Source organism: Magnolia sinica, chromosome 3 (genome assembly GCF_029962835.1).
Source record: "Magnolia sinica isolate HGM2019 chromosome 3, MsV1, whole genome shotgun sequence".
In the NCBI taxonomy this organism is placed as follows: Eukaryota; Viridiplantae; Streptophyta; class Magnoliopsida; order Magnoliales; family Magnoliaceae; genus Magnolia; species Magnolia sinica.
Genome location: NC_080575.1, coordinates 32,684,544 through 32,706,407, shown reverse-complemented (window position 1 = coordinate 32,706,407; position 21,864 = coordinate 32,684,544). Strand labels below are relative to the sequence as shown.

Genomic DNA, 21,864 nt, shown 5'->3' with positions numbered 1-21,864 from the left:
CGATTTGTCATCGAGAACATCGATAGCGCATGTCGATCATATCGAACTGTGTATCGATAAAATCGACAGAGCAAAAAAACTTAGAGATTTTCTGATTTTGAAAACGTTTTCTTGACTTAAAAAACCTTATGATGCTCTAACTTGTTTTAAGGGTTTAAATACATGGTGTTTTGGGATGTGGGATGTGAGGCTTAAATTTACTTATGGCGAGCTTGCACACATCCGGTTGAGGCAGACGCTATGAATTGATCTTCCTATGAGGCTCTGCAGTTTAGCTGACTCAACACTCATGCTAATTGGCAAACCAGGGCACTTTCAATCTCTCCCTTTGTCAATTACGTGACAAAATACCAAAACACCCCTAGAACAGCTTCTATACTAACATCCTAAATTGTGTGCACATACACTTTACACAATTTTATAATTTAATCTAGTGGGCACACACATAATCATTCTCAGAAGGATTCAGAAGCTGCTCCCCCTTTCTGCAAACTCCCCCTCGCTTGGTGTAGCTGCTCCCCTAACACCTGTGTCACCATATTCAAGCAAATATACATTTCCTGAGGGGGTGTTTGAGTCATTCTCCCCCTTTTTATCAGTCATTGACAAAGGATAGCATAGATATTGACTGAAGTTAAAGCAACTTGGGAGAACCAACATTCAAAGAGCACACACACACACACACACACACACACACACACACATATATATATATAAAGGATAGATGTATAATTAATTGAATCAGGTTAATCAGACATCATTTTCAGAGATTATGTATGCATAGCAGTCCAAACATAGCAGTGATATAAGCAGATAGAGTAAGATATCACATGCATTCCACATAACATGGACTAGACAAACCAGGGGATCATAAAATGTAATCATGGTGGAAAAAATGTGAATTATACCAAGCCATATCCAAAAACATCCAAAAGTAAGCTACCCAAGATTGGCAGTAGAGAAACAGTTATCCCAACCAACTTAACAAGCCCATTCATGGGCACCCACAAGTAGCCACCAGGAGAAAACCCATATGGGGCATATACAACATTTAAAAAAATTTGTCAAACTGTTAAGGGGCTATCACATTCACTCATGAGGGCATAGAGCATAAAAAAAGATACTTATGCTCATACGTAGAGATAAGTGCAGGTGAATGTGATAGCATTCAGAATCCCATACTACGGTGGAGGAGCAGAGGAAGATGGCGTTGTATCGTCTCGACGACAGGTAATTATCTCAACCAATTGTTGTACTGTCTGCTGCACACCTTGGACCAGCCGTTCCAAGATGGTAAGCCTCTCATGCACCGAGTGAACCTCCCTCTGAATTGCTCCAATCCAATCCTGGTGGTGCTTATATTGTTTAGCATGCCTAGGAGCTGATGTCGATGGTGCTTGATGAGGTCTAGAGGCTTCTTCTTCAGCTGTCTCAGTCCCTTCCATGGGAGCGTCACCTGCCCCACTTTCCCTCTCCACTTGAATGCCTTCCTCAGGTGGATCCTCAGGATATTTATGAAACTTAAAATCCATCCTTCAAATGTTACTTTTGTTGAAGGTTTGGAGAGGAAGTATAGGATCACTTGTAGTTGGAAAGGCTATGGCATTGCATATTGTTGTATGATCCAGGGATATGATATGTGAACATCCCTAACCATATGAAAAGCATAAACCAACTAATGCACGACAAGCGTAGGCAGACAAATCTTGATCCTAGAGGCGATCGAATAAATTATCGTAGTCATGAAGCCCATGAGATTTGCCCTGTTGGAGCCCCTAGAGTAGATATTTGAAGCAAGGATATCAAGCAAGATCCAATAGCGTGGTTCCATGAATCTGTCTTTTAGGGCATTCCCTTGGTGCCACTAGACGTCACGATCATGATAGAGGAATTTGGTGACCTTGGACCGAACCTCAATATTTTTCATGTCCATATCTGGGAGTCCTATAGGTGATAAAGTAAGATTGAAAATTCTTGCGATAGACTCGGGAGTGATCAACAAATCATCACCATCGACGGTCATAGTGATGGACGGAGGGTCTGACACTGGAGAATGACAGGCGGCGAAGAAATTGTATGTTCTTTCAAGATGACAAGGCCCGCTAAAATCAAGAATGGGCAACCAATCTATGGCAGCAAGTAGAGGTTCCAGGTTATATGGAATTAGACAACTCCTATTAACTTTTCTCTCCTGAATAACCTTTCTCTCAGTGAACTTTTCCAAGACCGGATTTTCCTTTACCAGTGGAGGTGCTGGTGCCTCGGACTGGGACCCACCATGTGATCCAGTGCACTGCCTTGTAGGGGTCCCACATTCTGGACCACTAGCTTTTGGTTTAGAGGCAGGCACTTTTTGTTGAGAGGATTTTGAAGACTCACCCAGACCGGATACATTTCCTTTATCTTTACCCATTTGGACAAAAAAAATTTGGAGGATTTGGGAAAGAGGACAAAACCTAACTGAAAGGAAAATACCTAAAAGGAAAAGGAATTTTGATGTGTAGAAGGGTATTACCGGTATTGTGGAGCATTTGGAGTTGTCCGACAAGGCTCCGAGCGGTCCGATTAAGAGGAGCGAATAGGGAAGAAGAAAAGAAAATCCTAAAAAAAAAAACTTTTTCACGCTCCACCGCCTTATATCGGGCAGCATCTATCAATATCATCGATCCTTAGTTCGATGATATCGGTAGACCCTGTTCAATATCATCGAAGCCGTCTTTGATATCATTCTCGATCATACATCTTTTCTTATTCCAAAGAGACGTCGATGGTATCGATCCTTAATCGAGTAATCGAGAATGAGATATCGGAAGTTATATCAATGATGAATTTTCTTTGATTTTCCACAGTTTGATAGACATTCATGTATAAGAAGGTATATTCTTGAATCAACAGTATACACAACAAAATTTTGTACAAGTTTTGTACAACTAAAACTTATAAACATCATAATGTTTATGTAAAAAAAATTTCAGATGTAACGTTTTGAAGCTCAGCAAAAATTTCATCATTTCAGTACATATTTAGATCTTGATGCATGATCTGAATTAGTTCTTCCTTACCCATTTTATGGCAAAGTTTTTAACTGTGATGGATTTAGTTTTAGTGCTCAGTTTGTCCATTTGATTAAATGACTCTTTCATTTTGTTAGTCATTTTGGGTGGTGATGGAAGTGCATTTCTTCTATCCATATTCCTAAGTGGGCTCTTGAAATTCTCCATATCTTTGGTTGGTCTGACTTTATCAATATGATTCTAACCAGAGTTATGTTGAGTCCTCTTAGGTGTTATGCATTCAAACTTATAATGACCCAAATCACCACACAAATGACATACTGGAGTAATTTTAGTTTTGCTTCCTGAAGCAGCAGATTTTTTTACTATTGGTATTGCATTTCTAGATTTTGACTTAAAATTTTCATATCCTAAACCGCTCTTGTCTTTTCCAGGTCTTCCCATGCCCAATAGTTTTTCTAGGTTTTCACCACTCTGGGAAAACTTATAGTTTATCTTGGCCATTTTTCTGGATTCTTCTAGATCAAACAGGAGTGTGTGATTTTCATTTTAGAAGAAGCATATTCTTATCTTTTAGTAACTCAACCTATTTGTTCAACTTTTCATATTCAGATTTTAGGAAGGTATTAACTTTTTCTAATCTCTCATTATTTGAACGATACTGCTGCAGATCATTTGTTAATTGTGTGTTGATTTTCATTGTTTTATCTAAGTCTTTCTGCAGCAACTTACTTTTGTTGTCCATTATTCCAAGTCTTTTAAGGATATTTATGCTATGAATGTAGAGTTGATTATAGGTATCCTGCAGTTTATCCTTTTCTACCTCTTCTTCTCCTCCAGTTTCCTCATTATCAGACGGGAATGATTCAGTGGCTTGCAGTTCTGACACATTCTTAGTTGCAATGGGAATGATTGAAGCAGTGAAGACCATAAGGATTTTTAAAGATTTTTAGTCTCCATCGCTTTCTGAGTTGCTAGATTCTGAGTTTGACTCCTCCGTATCATCCCATGTGGCGGCCATTACTTTACCTTTTGTTTTTCTGTTTGGGCATTCAGTAGACAAGTGTCCATACTTCTGACAGGCATAGCATTGTGGTTCTTGGCCTTTTTACCAAATTTAACCGCAGTAGGTTTGTTGCCCACCCATCTTCCTCTGGAAGGACGACCATGATTCTTTTGAAAGAACTTCCTGAATCGTTGTGCCAGCAAAGCCACTTCCTCAGCATCATCTTTTTCACTTCCACTGTCCTCATTTGTTGTTTTCTTTGAAGTTTTTAGAATAGTAGTTTTGGATTTTTGGGTTTGTTTGTAGTGTAGTTCAAAAGTTTGTAGGGAACCTACCAATTCTTCTACTTTCATTTCGTCTATGTTCCTACACTCTTCAATGGTTTTTACTTTAGGATTGAACTATTCCAGTAGGGACTTAGAATTTTCCTATAGATTTTTGGTACCGGAACTTTCTCTCCTAATCAACTTTGTGAAAAACTCCATAAGGGTCTCATGATCTTCCATTCTAAGACTTTCGAACTGTGAAGTCAGGAGTTGAAGTTTAGATCTATTCATAGTGCTTGTGCCTTCATGGGTTGTTTCCAATAGATCTCATGCTTCTTTGGATGTCCCACACATACTTATTTGATTGAAAATATCTTGGGACACGGCACAGTAGATGACGTTCATTGCTTTAGCTTTAACAATTTGTTTTTCTTTATCGAACGTTGTCCACTTCTCTTTGGGTTTGGGTTTTGTGATGGTTGTGCCACTATCAAGTACAATTTGTTCAGATGGTGGCACATATCCACTTTCAACTATATCCCAAACATCATGATCCAAAGATCTCAGAAAGTAGTGCATTCTAGCCTTCTAGTATGCATAATTTGAGCCATCCAATACTGGAGGCCTAGTGACCGATGAGCCCTCTCCTTTGGCCATATTCCTAACTTCAGTCAAGATCACTCTCTAGGTGGTGAAGCTCTTAAAGAGAGACCCGCTCTGATACCAATTGAAATTGCGGTGAAGACCGCTTTAGTTGAAGGAGTATGCCAATAGTCCTAGAGGGGGGTGAATAGGACTTTTTAAATATTTTATGCTTATTAAAAATCCTATTAATCTAATCCTGAGAGAATAGGCATGAAAGGCATCAGGATATCATCAGAGTAACTCAAATGGCTTCCAAGGCAAATTGAGGATCCAATCACAAAACTATTGAATTATAAACATGAAACAGTTCAGAGTTTATGATGGATGTGACTGTGTGTGAAGTGTGATGAAATATGTGAGCATTTAAAGAAATCACACAAATAATAAGAAACAAATAACAATCATAAACACAGTCATTTTTATAGTGGTTCGACAGCTTGTCTACTTCACTCCCGGCAGACGCACTCAACCCTTGAGTATGCCGAATTTCACAAGGAGGTTTCACAGTGATTCATCTCAAGCCTAAGGTTTTAAATCAGGTTCACCTTCAACCTTTACAACCTACACCTAGGTTGACTATTTATGCTCCCTGAGTAAGGGTCAACACATAACACCTAGTTTTAGGCACACTGGCTAAGGATCTACACAAGGAACCTCACTATTTATGCTCTCACGAGCAAGGGTTAACACAACGCACCCACCACGTACACTCCCGCGGGAGGCCTCCTACGAGGGCTTGAAGGGGTGAGAAACACCTTAGACCCAATCCTAAAAAGGAATGATCACAAGTGTCTTCTAGACTCTAATAACTTACAGATAAGTGGATGAGTCCCATTCAGCACGTTGTCGAAGGTCTTCTCCTTTGTTGATGAAGAATCTTCTGCTTCTTTGATCTGCAATAGAGATGATGTACTAATACAAGGCTTCGGGTTGGGTCAAGGTTATGATGGAATCCTACTCTCAAGATATTTTCCTATAAAGGAGATAGAGTGATTCCAATTATCTATGCATTCAAGGCATCCCAGCTTAATGATTTGCCATTAAGATGGTAGCTGGAGGATCCTTGAATGTGAAAGTTCATTCCCCAATCCACTCAATGATGAGGGTGGATTGGAGGATGAACTCCCATAAGAGAAAGGGCTTTGGGTATATGATCTAAGGTTAAACACTCAAAAGCACTCTCTTCTTTCTCTACCAGCAATAATAGACAAGTCCTCTTTATATAGGTGAAAGGTTCCAACAGATATAAAATGGTCACATTTATGACAGAGTTCGATATCATTGAGCAAGATCAATATCATCGAGTGTATACTCTCGATAGCATCAACGGTCTGCTCGATGACAAACTCAAATGTCATATACTTTTGAAACCTATTGCCAGCTAGTCGAGGGAATCGAAACATGTATTGATATCATCAGATTTCAAACTCCGATTCCATTGATGCGAGGTTCGATTTCTAGACATTTGAAAATGAGAGGGACTTACTATGAAATATTTTAGGTTTTCAAGAATGATCGAGGTACCTTCGAGATCATCGGAATTTGAATGTTGATGATATCGATAGCGGCGTCGAGACATCGATAATCCAAGGGATTTTCGTTTAAGCTTGCTAGATAGTTTCTGTCCATATTCGATGTCATCGAAACTGTACTAATATCATCGATATTTGAATATCGATTCTATCGAGTGACCCTCGATCATAAATAAATTATCCTGAAATATTTTACTGGAAAACTTCGTGCCCATGACCGATATCATCGAGAGCCTATCAATATCATCGAGATTTGAACTTCGATGGTACCAAGGGGGCTTTGATATATCGATGCACGTATGATATTCTTAAGAAAAAATAGGTGCACCGGAGATTTGTCTGTTGATATTATCAAGTCACCTTCGATGGACTCGAGATTCAAATATTGATGATATCGATAGGTATATCGATACATTGATAAATCTGTCCAGAGATATATATGGTTGCTGGACACTTTTGTCCTCATTCCGATGGAATTGATTTGTCATCGAGGACATCGATAGCACATGTCAATCATATCGAGCTGTGTATCAATAAAATCGACAGAGCAAGAAAACTTAGAGATTTTCTGATTTTGAAAAAGTTTTCTTGACTTAAAAAACCCTATGATGTTTTAACTTATTTTAAGGGTTTAAATACTTGGTTTTTTGGGACATGGGATGTGAGGCTTAGATTTACCTATGGCGAGCTTGCACACATCCGGTTGAGGTAGACGCTATGAATTGATCTTCCTACGAGGCTCTGCAGTCTAGCTGACTCAACACTCACGCTAATTAACAAACCAAGGCACTTTCAGTATCTTTGCACAGACTTTGCTTTCTGGGATGCTATCTCCAAGACCCCATATAGAGTTTGAATATGTTATTCAACTTAGTATAGAAGTCCATGAATATTTCACTTTCTTCCATACGTATTTCCTCAAACCTAGTGGTGAGGATTTGTAGTTTAGATTTCTTGACAGTAGTCGTACCCTCGTGTGTCATTTCTAAGATATCCCATGCTTGTTTTGCAGTATCATAAGATATAATTCATTTAAATTCATCTGGTGATAGTGCGCAAGTGATTGAATTTAAAGCCTTGGCATTAGCACTACTCTCAGTTCTCTGAAGAGTGGTCCAAGTGCTATAAGGAGCAACTTTTATAGTTTTAATTCCATCAAGGCCTAGAACTTCAACAGTAGGTGGAGTCCATTTAGTTATTGTGGCTTACCACACATTCTCATCAATAGACCTCAAGAATATTCTCATTCTGGCTTTCCAATAAGTATAATTAGAGCCATCAAAAGGTGGAGGCCTAGTGATAGAAAAGCTATCAAAATTTGACATCTTAAATGCTCAGATCGGTTAGCTCAAGAATTAAATCCAAATAAATAAGCTATTAGGCTTTGATACCACTTGAAAAGGCCGAGCAAAATGTCCTAGAGTGTACTCAAAATAACTCAGAGTGATTGCTTAAGAATGATAAGAATTGAATAGAAAACTCTAAAATTCGAGCACTATTTATAGGTAAAAAATTGGTTCGCACGACTGGCCTTTGAATAGCTACGACTGTCCTTATCCAAACAGATTTTCAAAAATTCTGGCGCGATAAGATTTTTCAGTTGCACAACTGGCCTTGTGGGTCCCATGACTGGTCGAGTGGCCTGCTCGACTGGTCGTGGACACCACGTGACTGGTCGTGTGAGTCCAGATTACTTGCTGGAAATTAAGTCAAGCACTGCACGACTAGTCGAGCACTATTCACATGACTGGTCGAGCAGTTTTCAGGACTGGTGGTAGACCAACAGAAAAATTTTAAAAATTCATAACAAATCCTAGACTGGTCGAGCCAGTGTTAGGGCTAGTCGAAAAAATAGAATTTTACACTTATAAAATGACCAAAATGACCGACCGAAAGTATGAAATGATCTAATCATGATCTAAGGTCAATCTAGGTCAATCATACCTTACTTGTGAGATAGAACATATGAACAATCAAACTATCGATCACTTCAGTAACTTTAATTCTTGCGCTCTTCGAAGCTTGAATTCGACATACCAAACATATTCTTCAACTAGGTCTTGAGTTCTTGAACTTTTCTGGTTCCAGATCTTGAACTACAATGTTCTTGAAATTAAGTCTTCACTTTCTGACAGTTTGAAGATCTCGGTAAGTTTGTCGTAGATATCGGCAAGATAAATTCAGCATGAACAGAACGAATGTCGAAGATTCAATGTGAACAGATGCACAAGCTTGATACACATCAAGATACAAACTTGAATTGGTTTGGCATGCCAAAATTTGACAATAATTAGGGTTTATTAACATAGCACTTTCAGCCGGGCTAACAGATTGGATCCCTGAATTGAAGCTTTTTCTGTTCAATGATATGGAGATGAACCCATCATGAGAGGAGCTCTCTCGATTGGTTGACTTCCCCCTGTATTACTTTCCTTACTTTCCTGTGAAGGGCAACCTTTAGTCAGCTACTCTTCAAAATTGGTTTGACGTTCCTTATCTAATATAGCTCATAGTTGACTAGAGATGTCGTGGTTTTTTCTCTAGATACCCTTTACAACATATTTTTTAACAACTGTGGTATTCCCGGGTCAACCTTTTCCTGGAATGCCCTAATGTTTTTCTTGATAGTTGAGATCTTGTTTTTGAGCTGGCACTGGTCTTCCACCACGCCAATTTTTGAGGTGTTAGGTCATGTTTCTTAGAGGGTGAACTTTGCATCCATCGTGTTGGTTGAGCTCTTCCAGAGGCTCTCAGACTGTGCAATGAGCCACATGAGGGTCCTTTGTGGCTGCGCAGCGTTCCTCAAGGTATTTTCATTTTGTTGCACTGCTTTCCAAGCTACTCTATTTTTCATCCATGTATTGATTTATATTTAATTATTCGGCAGGTTTGGTTTTGGAAGCGGTTGTCGATGACGATCTCAATGTCCTATCTTGAGTCTCATGGTGTTGAGGTCTTACGTTATATCATGAAGGATCCTCCTCGTACCATTGGGATAAGTGAGCCCTTGTATCGATGAATATTTTCCCAATTATGGAGCTAGTAGATTCACTGGGTGTTGTCATAGTTTCTCTTTTCTCTCGTGATCTTCAGTGCGCGTCATTGCTCCCTTATCTTGGTAGGCCTCCACTCCCTTTACTCATACCATCTCATTCGATTCTTGCGTCAGTTCAGCTATAATCAGGATATCCTTGCATTTTTTTATTTTGGTCGTCGTCCCTATCCTCGACTCATTAGTGACCTTCGGACCAAGATAGACTCATTAGATCGGCTAACTGACTGTTGACATGCTCAGATTTGAGTGTTGGGGCGTTCCGATCGCTACTATCCCTTATGTGTTTCACTAAATAGACTATGTTTCTGCACTTCTTCTCACTTAGATTCCTTTACCTGTGCATTTAGAAGTAAGTGCATTTTAATTGGTTAGATAAATTTTGAAAAGTCCTATTCACCCCCTCTAGGACATTAGACATATTTTCAAGTGTTGCTTATAGCGGTAAAACTGCAACTTTAGGCCTGGTCCAATGACCATTACCTCTCCCAAGTCCGGGTCAGGATCAGGTCAAAGTTTTAATCTGTTCCTCCTATATCATTTACCACATATTGGAGTTAGAACTCCTCAGCTTGTTGGGGTATTCAAATATCTGACCAATTTAGGACTGACCATTTCCTCTTCATGGTCCAATGGATTGGCTCCTTCTACTTATGTTTAGAGGTGTTTTGCTATTGCCCTTGGTTATGGGCTGCTTATGTGGATTTGTTGCGCCCCTGGCTAAAAGGTTAAGCAGGTAAGTCGTGCCCCTGGCTAGCTGGAGTGGAGTGGGTAGGTGTTGCCACTAATTATCTATGATGGGGAGGTTATCCCCTTGGCTAGATGGATGGGCATATTTTACCCCTGGTTAACTGTGGCTGAGATGGGGATGGTGTCCTCTTGATTGATTGGAGATGCTGTGGGCTGGATGTGCCCCTAACTAACTAGATCAGGTAGATTGTGAACCTTTTTGGATGAAAAAATGGGGAGGTTGTCGCATTAATCGACTGTGGTTAAGATGTGGAGGTTGTCCCCTTGATTGATTGAAGATGGGGTAGGCAGGATGTTCCCCTAGTTGATTAGAATGGGTAAGTTGTGTTGCTAATTGATCGGTGATGCAGTGAGGAAGGATATTATGACATCCTCATATTCCTCTGTTGAGTGTCAAATATTGCATATTCTCCCCTATTTATATCTTGGTTTTATGAACATGATAATGCTTAATGGTATATTTTATACTTGTTTATGTTGCATGGTAAATCTGAGAGCTTGGATTGAAAAGAATACTAAAAGCATGGATTTAATGCTCAAGAATCACCAAGGCAAAGGATGGATCTTAGGAGACCAAGAATGAAGAATTCACATGTCAAAGATCCATGGAAACTAAGTACAAATGATGAAGAAAGGACTTAAAAGACTTCAGAATCCGCAACAGAAAACAGACAAGTTCGATCCGACCGAAGTTGCACAAAATAGTCCACTGACCAATGATGAAATTCAGAAGCTAATTCAGTTTGACCAATTGACAATTCGGTCCAACCAAAATCTAGTTCGTTCTGACCAAAAGGAGGATTTGATGCAACCAAAAGTGGACAAAAAGCTCCAGCACTGAAAGGAGTAAATTCAGTTTGACTGAAGATTATTTTGGTTCGATCGACAACTTAAGTTCAGTCCGAACAAACCCAAGCATGGTCCAACCGAAATCGAGCACCTGATGAAACAGAATCATGTCACGATTCAGACTCGACTTTGGTCCGACCGAAGGTCACTTCAGTCTGACCGATACGTAACACGACTGCGTAAATTGAGGCGATTTCGCGATCGGATTGTGAAAATGTTAAGTGAATGCGTAAGGTGGAACTTCATAACTATAAATAAGCATCCCCATAGTCCTCTGTTGAGTGTCAAATATTGCATATTCTCTCCTATTTATATCTTGGTTTTATGAACATGGTAATGCTTAATGGCATATTTTATACTTGTTTATGTTGCATGGTGAATCTGAGAGCTTGGATTGAAAAGAATGCTAAAGCATGGATTTGATGCTCAAGAATCACCAAGGCAAAGGATGGATCTTAGGAGAACAAGAATGAAGAATTCACATGTCAAAGATCCATAGAAACTAAGTACAAATGATGAAGAAAGGACTTAAAAAACTTCAGAATCCACAGCAGAAAACAGATAAGTTCGGTCCGATCGAAATCGTACAAAATAGTCCACTGACCAATGATGAAATTCATAAGCTAATTCAGTTCGACTGATTGACAATTCGGTCCGACCAAAATCCAGTTCGGTCCGACCAAAAGGAGGATTTGGTGTGACCGAAAGTATACCAAAAGCTCCAGCACTGAAAGGAGTTAATTCGGTTCGGCTGAAGATTATTTTGGTTTGATCGACAACTTAAGTTCGGTCCGACCAAACCCAAGCTCGGTCCAACCAAAATCGGGCAACTGATGAAACAGAATCATGTCACGATTCGGACTCGACTTTGGTCTGACCGAATGTCATGTCAGTCCGATCGATACGTAACACGACTGCATAATTCAAGGCAGTTTCGCGATCGGAGTGCGAAAATTTTAAGTCGGTGCATATTGTGGAACTTATGGTGGAACTTCATAACTATAAATAGGACCTTAAGACATTCCTAGGTATCTTCTAGGGTTTAAGGAGTGGAGCTAAAGGGTGGAGAGCTGCCGCTAAGAGTTTTTTTCTTCTTCCTTAGTTGTTTTCATGTTTTGTTTAAGAGTTTTGGGTTTAATCATCTCTATGGTTAACTAAACCTCTTAAGTCAGGCTAAGAGGTGAAGCTCGTAGTGTGATTGAGATGTTTATCTCACTTTAATTCTTATTTATATTGAACTTTATTGATTTTTAGTTTATTTTAATGAATATTTTCAGTTTTCTATGGTTTGTTGTGACTCAAATTACAATAGACACTACGATAGCTTTAAATATCCTCTTTTCCTATTTAAGATTGTGAGATTGGTAAATCCTGTTGTTTACCATCATCTCCTAGGCATGGTAGGGTGATGGAATCCCTTCCAATCTTCACAATTCTCCTCCATTGAGGTTGGATCAATGAGAAGTTCAGAGATTTGATCATCTCTTCCTCCAATTGGATAAGATAGGACTCTGATTTTAGTTGCATCTCTTGAATAAAGTAAGGTAGCATCTTGATAGCTACAAGTGGATACTTAGCACCCTAGTTCCCACCTTTAAATTTACAAGTTTTAATCAACCTTATTCACAATCACTTTCAATTATTTCAGAATTCATATTTAGATCTTCTTTTAGTTCTAGTCCTAGTTCATTTTCAGAAACGTATAAGATTAGTCCCTAAGGATTCGACCTCAGTCTCATCGAGATTATTACTACATTGTAACCCTACACTTGGGGTTGTGAATAAGTTTTTAGTGTCGCTGCCATGGACTACAGCTTCTTCTTCTTCTTTTTTCTAAATTTAATTAGTATTAGAATTAGGTTAAGATTATGATTAACTTTTTATTTTCTTTCTAGGTTAGGATTTTTTCTAAATTTGTTTTTAAAATCTAACTTGGTTTTTTTGTTTTTTAGGATTCAAACATATCAATCTCCAATCCGGTAACCTCTTTCTAATTCTCTCTCTTATCTTTTTTTTAGATCTCTTATTAGTTTTAGTTTCCCTAATTTTCTTTCTTTGGTTTAGTTTTAGTTGCTTGAGGGCTGAGAGTGTTTCATGTCCAAGTGGGTCTGTGATACCACTTTTTGTCTCTTGAGTGAAGGAGGATTAGTCGAAGGGCTTCCTATCCATCACTAGATTAGAAACCACCTGAGATCCTCAGAGTTAATCGAAGTGATGGCTGCAAATCAACTTGTAAACCAACCTCAACCTCCAGTCAAGGAAATCCAAGATGAAAATGAGGTGCATAATGCACCCCCGCCTCATACTCTATGAGATTATTTATATTCGGAGGAGGTAAGTACACCTTTCTGCATGGTTTTTCCACTTAATGCAGGAAACACGATATCAAACCTGGAGTGATACAACTCCTTCCTAAGTTTTATGGACTATATTCTAAAAGTACATATTTGTACATCAAAGAGTTTGATGAGTAGTCGCTACTTTACACTTCACAAATGTATCTGAAGACACAGGTGACTTAAATTGTTTCCTTTTTCATTGAAAGAGAAGGCTAAAATATGGATGCATTTCCTTAAAGCCAAGATCCATTGGCACATGGGCCGAGATGACCTGGGAATTTCTCAAAAAGTTTTTCTCGTTTCATAAAACTAACACTCTAAGGAAAGCAATCATGAATTTGCACAGAAAGAGGAAGAGACCTTCTTCTAATGCTGGGAAAGGTTCAAAGATCTCATAAATTTTTGTCCACATCATGGTTACGGAATATGGTGAACAATTAGCTTTTTCTATAATGTATTAACTTCACTGATGTGCTAATTTGTAGAGATGATGTGTAATGGTGAATTCATGAATAAGGAGGTCGATGATACGTGGGATTACCTTAATTAATTGGTGGAAAATGCATAATCATAAGACACCTCCCTAAGACTCACCACTTCTAAGCCTACTTAATTAAAGGAAAGGGGAGGAATTTATGTCCCAAAAGAGGAAGACAATATGAGTGCAAAAGGGGCTAATCTCACAAGATAAGTCGAGGCGATGGAACTTAAGAAGGCAAAACCTATCAAATCTGATAAGGTTGCAAAAGTTATTTGTGGTATTTTTGTTTATAACATACATACAACTGACAATTACCCAACAATTTCGGCTTTTCAAGAGATATTGGAGCAATCAAATGTAGTGAAAAACTACCAAAGACCTTTCAGAGGACCCACCTCAAATACATACAATCCCAGCTGGAGAAACCATATAAATTTTAGTTGGAGGAATGGACAAACGACTAACCCTTAAGAGGCCCTTACTCAATTTTTAAATCAAAAGAGACCTCAAGAGGATACGGTTTAAAAATTCATGCAAAACCAAGAGCTATTCAACCAAAATATGGTACAAGCATTCCAAGATATCGAAACAATAATGGGAATGTTTGCATCGTCCATTCAAAGGATTAAGTCACACTTAGTGAGTGGGGAGAAAGGAATGCTTTCAGCCCAACCTCTACCCAATCCTAAGCTTTAATGTGAAATCGGTGACCCAAGCTCTTCCAATCAATATGTGGAACAAGCTAAGTCTATCACCACTCTTAGGAGTGGGAAAACAATTGACAAAACTATTCTGATGAGGGCTGAAAAACCCAAGGACTCGGAAAAGGTTAAGGATGATGATGGACCTAGCAACATCTCACATGAGAAAGAACATGAATCTTAAAGTAAGCTGATTGCGCCATTCACTCAGCAGTTGATTGCACCAAAACCTCTAGCTAACTCACAGGATATTCTAGAGGTGTTGAAACAAGTGAAAGTTCACACCCCTCTGCTGGATGCTGTGAAACAAATCCCCTCCTACACCAAATTTCTGAAAGACTTATGTACAACTAAGAGACGACAGAGTATTCAAAAGAAAATTTTTCTGACTGAAAAGGTGAGTGCCATCCTCAAGCAAGATGTGCCACAGAAATATAAAGATCCTGGTACCCTAACTATCACTTGCATAATTGGGAATCACCAGATTGACCACCCACTTCTTGACTTAGGAGCAAGCGTGAATTTGATTCCTTTCTCGGTATATGAACAATTGGGTCTAGGTGAATTAAAACCCACCCGGACCGAGTATGGGATCATATTTACGCTCGCTCCTAAGTCAAGAAGTGCATGCTCAAGCTGGTAATTTCTAATTACACAAGTAATGGTTGGGCTACTAGGAATTTGTACTTCTATGGCACATCTTGCTTTAGGATGGCACTCACTTTTTCTGTTAAGAAGATTTTCTATTGAATGTTTTATCGTCTTTTAGTCATACATAAATCTTTCAGAAATTTGGCATATGAAATTATCTATTTTATGGCATCCAGTAGAGGAATGTTGACCTTCACTTGCTTAAGCACCTCTAGAATATCCTGAGAGTTAGAGAGAGGTTTTGGTGCTATTAACCATTAGGGAAATGGAGCAATCGGTTTTCTTTGAAGTTCCAATTCTACCTCATGAGGAAATTGGTGCTATTAATCTCATCTACATCCGCGTCGTTAGGCTTCTCAGTCCTTATCGGAATAGATTTGTCAATTATCTTCTCGCTCCTAAGATTGGTGATAGACTTAGCTTGTTTCATTAGATTTGAAGAGCTTGGTTCACTAACTTCATATTGCGGTTTAGGATTGGGGATAGGTTAGGCTAGAAGCATCCCTTTCTCCATAATTGTAACGTGTGAGTTTATCTTTTGTATAGCCTTTGTAAGTTCTTGTAAGGCTTAGAGAGTACTTTGTTGGATGAGCTCTTGAGGATTTTGATCCAATACCTCTTAAGGTTTCCTTTGATTTAAGAATTGATTAGGGATTCCTTGAGGTGTAACAGAATGTCCATTCCTCCAACTGAAATGCAGATGATTTCTCCAGTTGGAGTTGTATGTGTTCGAAGTGAGTCCCTTGAAAGGCCTTTGGTAGTTGTATATGGCATTTGATTGCTCATTCAATATTTCTTGAAACGTAGGTATTGTTGAGAATTTTAGTTGTATGAATGTTACAAGAACAAATACCGTAGACAACTTCCTTATTCTTATCCTTTTTAAGTTTCATGGCCTCGAGTTTCCTTGTGAGACTGGCCACTTTAACATTGATATCATCTTCCTCTTTCAAAAGATATATTCCACCTCTCTCCTTTGATTGAGTAGTCTTAAACGTGATGCTCATTCTTGGGGAGATGTCCCATGATTAAGCGATTTTAGCAAGTTTATCAAAGTAATCCCACACTTCATCAACATCTTTGTTCAAGAATTCCCCATTGCACATTGTCTCAATAAATTAGAGCATGAAAGATGTCAGTCCTTCATGGAGGAAATTTGTTATGCATCACATTTCAAAACCGTCTTGTGGGCACCGCTCTCAACATTGGAAGAATGTTTTATCTTCCCTTTGGGTGAAGTTCATGATCAACTTTCTGATGGTGTTTGTTTTATGATATGGGAAGAATTTCTTTATGAACTTCCTTGTCAGGTCATTCCAACTGCTAATAGATCATGGACGTAGTGAATGTAACCACGTCTTAGCCTTTTCTTTCACAGAGAAAGGGAAGAGTTTCAGTCGGATTGTGTCCTTAGACACATTAGGAAAGCATAAAGTAGTTATGATCTCATCAAACTTTTTCAAGCGTAAATATGAATTGTCATATTCAAGCCTAAGGAACTTTGGAAGGAGTTAAATCACTCCTGGCTTGATGTCTATGTTTTTTATATTTTCTGAAAAAACCATACAAGAAGGGATGCTCACCCCCGCCGGTTGTAAATAGTCTCATAAAGTTCGAGGTGGGGGTTCTCGATGCACCTCGTTCTCATCCTGGATTTCCTCCACCATAGGTTGGGGTGGATTTGGAGATTGATTGGCCAATTGATTTGTAGCCATACTTCGGTTAACTCTGTGGATCTCGAGTGGTGTCTAATCCTGTAATGGATAGATAACCCATCAACCAATCCTCCTTCACTCAAGAGACGTCGAGTGTTGTCGTGGACCCACTTGGGAATGAAACACTCTCAGCCCTCAATTTCAGAATCTCACCTAAACTTAAAAAGAAAAAGGAAAATAGAAACCTAGAAATAGAAAGAGAGAAAATTAGAAAGAAGTTACCAAATTAGAAGTTTCTATGATAGGATCCTGCAAAAGAAAAATGAAGGTGAATTAGTTTCTAAAAAGAGAAATAGAAAGATGAGTTGGTTTCTAAAAACAAATTAGGAAAGTTTCTAAAAAAACAACCTAGTTTCTAAAAAATGGAAAAGGAAAGTTTCTAAAAACAAATTAGGAAAGTTTCTAAACCTAGAAAAAGGAAAGTGAGTTAGTTTTTTAAAAAAGAACTAAGAAAGCAACCTAGTTTCTAAAAAAAAAAAAAAAAAGAAAAAGGAAAGTTTCTAAAAATAGAAAGTAAGTTAGTTTCAAAAAAAGAAAAAGGAAAGGAAATTAGTTTCTAAAAACAGATTAAGAAAGTTTCTAAAAAATTAGTTTCTAAAAACAAATTAGGAAAGTTTCTATCTTACAATTAGAAAGTAGATTAGTTTCTAAAAACAGAAAATGAAAGTTTCTAAACCTAGAAATAGAAAGCTAAGTTAACTTCTAAAATAATTTAGAAAAAACCCTAACCTAAAAATAGAAAGTAAAAAAACTCTAATCTTAAACTAATTTCAAAACTAGTTAATCTCAGAAAAATGCAACCGTTAGTCCCTGGCAACAACGCCAAAAACTTGTTCACAACCTCAAGTGTAGGGTCGCGATGTAGTAATAACTTGTGAGAAAAAGGCCGAATCCACATGGACTAAACTTGTACGTATTCTAAAAAGAACTAGAACTAGAACTAGAAAAAGATCTAAATCTAAATATGAAATAAAAGAGAGTATTTGTGAAGGATTTAGCAAATATCAAAAGTGGACTAGAGCGCCAAGGATCCACTTGCAGTGATCAGGGAGCCCTTTTATTTGATTTAAGTACCACAATTGGAATTGGAGTCCTATCCTATCCAATTTGAATATATAACAATTAAGATTAAATCTGAACTTTCCTTGACCTAATTCTCAGTGGAGGAGAATTATGATAATTGGAAGGGATTCCATCACCAAACCATGCCCATGGGACAATGGCCAATAACAGGATCTACCAATCCCACAATCTCAAAATCAGGAAAAGAAGATACCCAAAGTTATTGTAGATCTACTGTAATTTGAGTCAATAAACCATTAGAAACTGAAAGTATTCATTAAATATCAAATTAGAATCAAAGAAGGTTCAACATAAACATGAATTAAAGTAAGAGAAACATCTCATCATGATAGAAGATGCGTAAGAACATCCTAGTGAGTCCTATTTATAGTTGTGGAACTCCAACTTTCGCACCTAGTTAGAAAACTCTAGAAACCAATGCAAATTTACATAATTTTCTAAAATAGACTTCACTCTGCGTAATTTCTCAAAATAGACTTCACTCTACACAATTTTACAGAAAGACCTAGAGTTTCAGAATATGCTTTTTCAAAATGTTTTCAGGATTCCTTTTCTTCACCTCAAATCATTGATTCTCTTCATTCCTTACTTGGTTTTCTTAGATCTTTAGCATGTGAATTCTTCAATCTTGGTCTCCTAAGATCCATTCATTGCCTTGGTGATTCTTGAGCATAAAATCCATGCTTTTAGCACCCTTTTCAATCCAAGCTCTTAAATTCACCTTGCAACACAAACATGAGTAAAATAGAACATTAAGCATTATCATGTTCATAAAACCAAGATATAAATGGGGGATAATATGCAATATTTGACCCTCAACACTAGGATTGTCTTTAGTTACATCGCCACATTGTATGCCACCTCTCCTTTACTTCTTATACTAAATAGAGTGCCCTTCGAGTTGTTTCAGTTTGCCCCATCCCTTCGAATGCACCGCCCATTGGGGTTTATGTTCCCCACCTCATTGCATTCTGGGTAATGTCTCCGAACTACCTTGTAAGAAGGAGATTCTCACCCTTCCATGACCACTGGTGCTTTTGTAGATGATATTAAGGTTTCAAGTTATGGGGGGTTACCCTCTCATGGTGACCTTGTATCTCTAGGATAACCTCTCTTGACAATGGAGTTCCCCATGGTATGACTATCGGTCATGTGAGCATCTTTGCATAGCCGTTCGTTGTTTTTTTGTAGGTTTTTTTGATGGGCTAGCTGGTGTGACATGAGAAGCAAGGTTTCAAAGAATTCATCAGCTTGTGCTCTTGCTACCCCTTGCAGGAAAACTAGATTGTATGTTGATGGCGCCCCTTCAAAAATCACAGATTCTTCTTATATGATCTTTTTTTTGACCAGTTGGAATGTTGATGGGTGCGGGAAGAAGACACCTTATAGGATTACTAGTTTAGGGGCTAGGAGTGCCCCTTACAGAATGACCGGCTTGAAATGGGAGGGTGCGCCCTCTAGTACGATGGGCTCCCATGGTTCACTATTGTTATGAGTTAATATGGGAAGATGAGGATCGTATCTCCCTTGGAGGAGCCCGTGGTTCCCCTGACAAGACCAATGGTATCACATAGATGGAATAATAGGGGAAAAGAAGAGATCGATGCTCTCCTCCTCAAGAAAGTTGATGGCAGGGCTGCTTGATGTGATGGGGCCTGCTTGGTACTGTGGTATAGAATTTTAGAGGATGTTTGTGGGTGCAGCTGTAGGAGTTGTTTCAGGAGTTGAGATCACAATCTTCTTATTATCGATCAAATCTTAGATTGCATGCCTTAGTGATAAGCACTAGTCTGTGGTGTGACCTCAACCCTGATGGTATGCACAATACTCGTGCTCATTATAGTTGGGTGGCAGAGTATTTAGAGGTGGACTAGGTTGTAAGGGAGACAAGAGTTACTTATGCACTAATGTAGCCATGATCTAGTTATATGTTTGTGAAAGTGGGGTAAACTTCCTAGGTTCCCTCGCCATCTACCGATTTTGATAGGGATATTTTGTGTTACCCTTGATCTGCTACTATTGTTGTGGTGGTGGTTGCGAAATTTGTTGTGGTGGACGGGGTTAATATATATATATATATATATATATATATATATTGATATTGTTGAGGTTGGTATTGATGATGTTTTTGTCATCCCTGTTGGGGAGCATACAGACTACCTTAAGCAGTTGTCACGATGTTGTTGACCTCTGTCGGACATTGGATCAAACCATTTCCAAGCCCATATCTTAGGATTATGCCCTCGAGCTTACTCTATTTTTCTGTACCGGTTTAATGTTGCCAAGGGGCAATTGTTCCAGCCCTTATTCTAGCCTCGACTTGCTCCCCTACGTAGGTGAGTTGGGTGAAGTGTGCATATGGGTACGAGATTATGTACATTGAAATACTCGGCCTTGCCTAGTGGACGATCATGGAGATCTACTTCTCATCATGAATGGGGGTTCAAATTCGGGCGGCCATAGCTCACCAATGTTAGACATAAGCTGACAATGTCTCATCACTTCTCTACCTTAATGCTGTAAAATTGTCCATCATTGGTACCATGTTGAGATCATACTCAAATTGGCTAACGAAGGCCTGAGAAATTTATTTCTAAGTCTTGATATGGTGACAATCCAATGATGTATACCACTCTAAAACATCGCTTTTCAAAGATTTTGGAATAGGCAGATGAGGGTTTCGTCATTTTCTGCCACGACATTCAACTCTTCGTAGAAAGCTTTAAGATGGGTTGTAAGACATTTGTTGTGATCATATATTTTAAATTTGGGAACCTCAAAGTTTTAAGGTATCCGTGCATCTAGGAAGGGACACAGGTCCCTAAACTTTGTTGAGGAGAGGTCAACCCCCTATTGTCGATGAAGTTGATTCTACATGGCTTGGAGCTGCTTCCATAACTCCATTTCTTTTCGGCTTGTTTGAGAGAACAACGTCTCTCGCAGCTGAGCTCATCCCGCTTCTTCGGCATAGTTGCTTATTTCGTCGACCCTATGACTCCTATTATGGGGAGCTTGTCGCGATATGACTATGTTCTCGACTATGGAAATTTACTGGAACTAGAAGGCATGCTGGGTCGGGGGGAGGCTCAGTAGCTAGAAAGTGACCTCCTTATTAGGTATACACCACTACCTGTTGATTGTAAAGGACTTGAAACTGACCCCCATTGTGGGCATTCGCTAGTGTTGGTCCTGGGCTTCCAACCGGGAAAGTTGTTTGAAATTGAATTTTGGCTATAGGATGTGCTAGAAATTGACTGGGGATCTTAGTTGCAGGATCTGTTGAGAATTGATTTGAAACCTCAACAGTGAGGTTGGCTGGAAGTTGGCTAAGAATCCTGACTATTGGGTTGTTTTAACTCCCAGTTATGGGGGGTATTGAAAAAATTTTCATATGGTTGAGGGCTATGCTGATTGGTGTCGATAATCCTATGTAGATTTTGACACCTGCACTTGGTTTGAACTAGAGGCTGGAAAGAACCTTGAAGGTAGTTGTTGTGGTTGTTGAGATGGGCCAGTGTAGTTGTTCGCTGTAGTGGCGTGTGCCTGTCTGAATTGCAGGAGCATCTCCTGCCTTACTTTGACTTCATGCGCCAATTCTTAAATGATTGGCGTGACTTTGACCTACTACGGTTGTGTAAGTTGAGCTTATGTAAGATTGAGTGCATAGAAAGGTTGATGGTTAACCATGGCGGTCAGTGACCTAGTTCAAATGTTGCTGAGGAAGGAAAGGTTCTTCCAGGAGCGCCTATCTTGCAAAGGCGCAATGGTTTTGGGTTTTTG

The 21,864-nt window shown here is 38.9% G+C and overlaps 1 non-coding gene across 1 annotated transcript; it reads right to left on the bottom strand.

Moving 5' to 3' along the window:
• Positions 1–13,767: 13,767 nt before the first annotated feature.
• Positions 13,768–13,872, bottom strand: LOC131241742 (small nucleolar RNA R71). Its single transcript, XR_009169302.1, has one exon. It is a non-coding gene; the product is annotated as a small nucleolar RNA R71 (small nucleolar RNA).
• Between the last annotated feature and the right edge of the window lie 7,992 nt (positions 13,873–21,864).